Consider the following 2,823-nt stretch of genomic DNA (forward strand, 5'->3'; position numbering starts at 1 on the left):
TATGTTTACTGAACACGTCTGTGTCTGTTGGAGTCAGTCAAACGACCTTGTCGCTGGCACGCATGACAGCGGCTCATACAAAATATATCTCCACTCTCGACATGTGGGAACCCTGGACCAAAAAAGTACACACTCGAACAATGCCACTCGGATACGCGGGGGCAGGGCAGGTTCGCCCAGCGGTCAACACTGAGTGGGGTGCTTTTTTTCTGACCGGGTACTTTTTCCCTCCAACACTAGCCGCACTGGCGGCACATTGCAGTACAGTGAAATCCCCCTTTTGTTTGTTTGTTCGTTCATGGGCTGAAACTCCCACGGCTTTTACGTGTATGACCGTTTTTACCCCGCCATTTAGGCAGCCATACGCCGCTTTCGGAGGAAAAATCCCCCTTTTTAAGACTGACCCCCCAATTCAAGACCCCTCCCTTTAAAGACCATGTTTTCTAAGCTTTTTCTGTTTATTACTTTTGTAAAATGACCCCCATTTTAAGACTTCCTGCTTTTTGAGACCCAATTTTCTCAGATTTCTGTTCATTACCTCTGTAAAAAATACTCCCATATTTTAAGACTCCCACCTTTTTAGTTACACCCCCCCGGTATAGGGGTGTGTATAGGATTCGGTCCATGTGTTTGTTTGTTTTTAAGACCTTGTTTTCTCAGACTTTCTGTTCATAATCTCTGTCAAATGAACCCCATTTTAAGACTCCCACCTTTTTAGTTAAGACCTTGTTTTCTCAGACTTTCTGTTCATAATCTCTGTCAAATGAACCCCATTTTAAGACTCCCTCCTTTTTAGTTAAGACCTTGTTTTCTCAGACTTTCTGTTCATAATCTCTGTCAAATGAACCCCATTTTAAGACTCCCTCCTTTTTAGTTAAGACCTTGTTTTCTCAGACTTTCTGTTCATAATCTCTGTCAAATGAACCCCATTTTAAGACTCCCGCCTTTTTAGTTAAGACCTTGTTTTCTCAGACTTTCTGTTCATAATCTCTGTCAAATGAACCCCATTTTAAGACTCCCGCCTTTTTAGTTAAGACCTTGTTTTCTCAGACTTTCTGTTCATAATCTCTGTCAAATGAACCCCATTTTAAGACTCCCTCCTTTTTAGTTAAGACCTTGTTTTCTCAGACTTTCTGTTCATAATCTCTGTCAAATGAACCCCATTTTAAGACTCCCACCTTTTTAAGACCAGATGTTCTCAAATAGTTGGAGGTCTTAAACAAGTGGGGCTCCCCTGTAGACCTGTAACACATACAAAAAGACTCGCGACTCGTATTGCACGGTTTAAGTGTGTGCTCCACCCCCGCTAAACGTACAAGCTATTAAAAGCCAAACAGAGCATGTGAGGGGGAAAAAATCGAACACTTTACGACAAGCCAGACATGCAGAGTATTCAACATTAATAAGTATAGTTTGAACACTCACACACACTCACACACACACACACTCAGCGGCTACCTAAAAATAACTTCAGTCAGCGAAGAGGAAGAAAAAAATCAAAGCACACCACAACATTCTCGATCGTACCAGTCAAAGCGAAACTGGAGCAAGGCTCAAAAAACATACCAACACATTCTTAGTAGAAGAAGGATTTAGAAGGATTTTATTTTTTACCTGATCGAGGAAACTGTGTCTTCATCACAAAACGAATCCCAAAAAACTCCCTTCAACGAGTTTGACATGCGGGGGACTACTCCTAGCCCGGCGAACTTTTTTGTCTCGTCGACTTTTTTGTTCGCGTTTCTTTTTTTATCTCTCACCCCTGGCTGGCCCCTAGCGAATAAAAAAAATGTGTGTGCAGTCTCTCTCTCTTTCTCTCTCTCTCTCTCTACAGCAGCGCGTAGGGGTGGGGGGGGGGGGGGGGTACAAAAAAAAACCGTTGGGAGAGGGAGAGAAAGAAAGAGAGGCAAAGGGGGGTTGGTGGTGCTTATCTATGCATGGGGCCGTACGTTGAGTGAAAAGGGAGGCGCAGTGGTATGCAAAACGCTGCATGTTGCACTTCACACAATCCAGGAGGCTGGCGCAGCCATTAAATTCTCGTTAATTCCGAAACAAAAGATATTGAAAGGGGCAATGTTCCAATCTTGTATGAATCATTTCAGCTCCGCTGCCTATAGTGGTTTGCAAAACGCTGCATGTTGCATTTCACAATCCAGGAGGCTGGCGCAGCCATTTAAATTACCGAAACAAAAGATATTTAAAGGGGCAATGTTTCAATCTTTTAACAAGAAGAGCAAACGCTCGATCGAGTCACTTTCGCAGTTCTGAATATTATATGAGGCATCAGATGGACAGGAAGAAATTGCTATTCACAACACAATGAGTCACGTTCACATAAAATTTGAGCCCGGTCACTTTTATAGTTTCCGAGAAAAGCCCAACGTTAAGTTGTGTGTTGCCGAACAGAAAAGGCTAGTTATCTCCCTTGTTTTTCTGATAACGTTCGTAAAAGGCTACAGATGTAAATACTTTGATGTAAAGAATAATCCTACAAAGTTTCAATCACATCCGATGAACTTTGTCAAAGATATAAAATGTCTAATTTTTCCTTTGACGCTGACCTGTGACCTTGAAAAAGGTCAAAGGTCAACGAAACCATCGTTAAAGTGTAGAGGTCATTGGAGGTCACGACTAAACAAAATATGAGCCCGATCGCTTTGATAGTTTCCGAGATACTTTGTCAAAGATATAAAATGTCTAATTTTTCCTTTGACGCTGACCTGTGACCTTGAAAAAGGTCAAAGGTCAACGAAACCATCGTTAAAGTGTAGAGGTCATTGGAGGTCACGACTAAACAAAATATGAGCCCGATCGCTTTGATAG

At 42.2% G+C, this 2,823-nt stretch overlaps 1 long non-coding RNA gene across 1 annotated transcript in view; it reads right to left on the reverse strand.

Annotated features, from left to right (window-relative positions):
- The window catches only part of LOC138978550 (uncharacterized), a 76,939-nt gene extending 75,150 nt beyond the window's left edge, over positions 1-1,789 (reverse strand). Inside the window, exon 1 of the long non-coding RNA XR_011459725.1 lies at positions 1,615-1,789. This is a non-coding gene — a long non-coding RNA (uncharacterized lncRNA). The remainder of the gene's footprint in view (positions 1-1,614) is intronic.
- Positions 1,790-2,823: the final 1,034 nt, after the last annotated feature.

The sequence above is a fragment of the Littorina saxatilis genome, linkage group LG10 (assembly GCF_037325665.1).
Source record: "Littorina saxatilis isolate snail1 linkage group LG10, US_GU_Lsax_2.0, whole genome shotgun sequence".
Lineage (NCBI taxonomy): Eukaryota > Metazoa > Mollusca > Gastropoda > Littorinimorpha > Littorinidae > Littorina > Littorina saxatilis.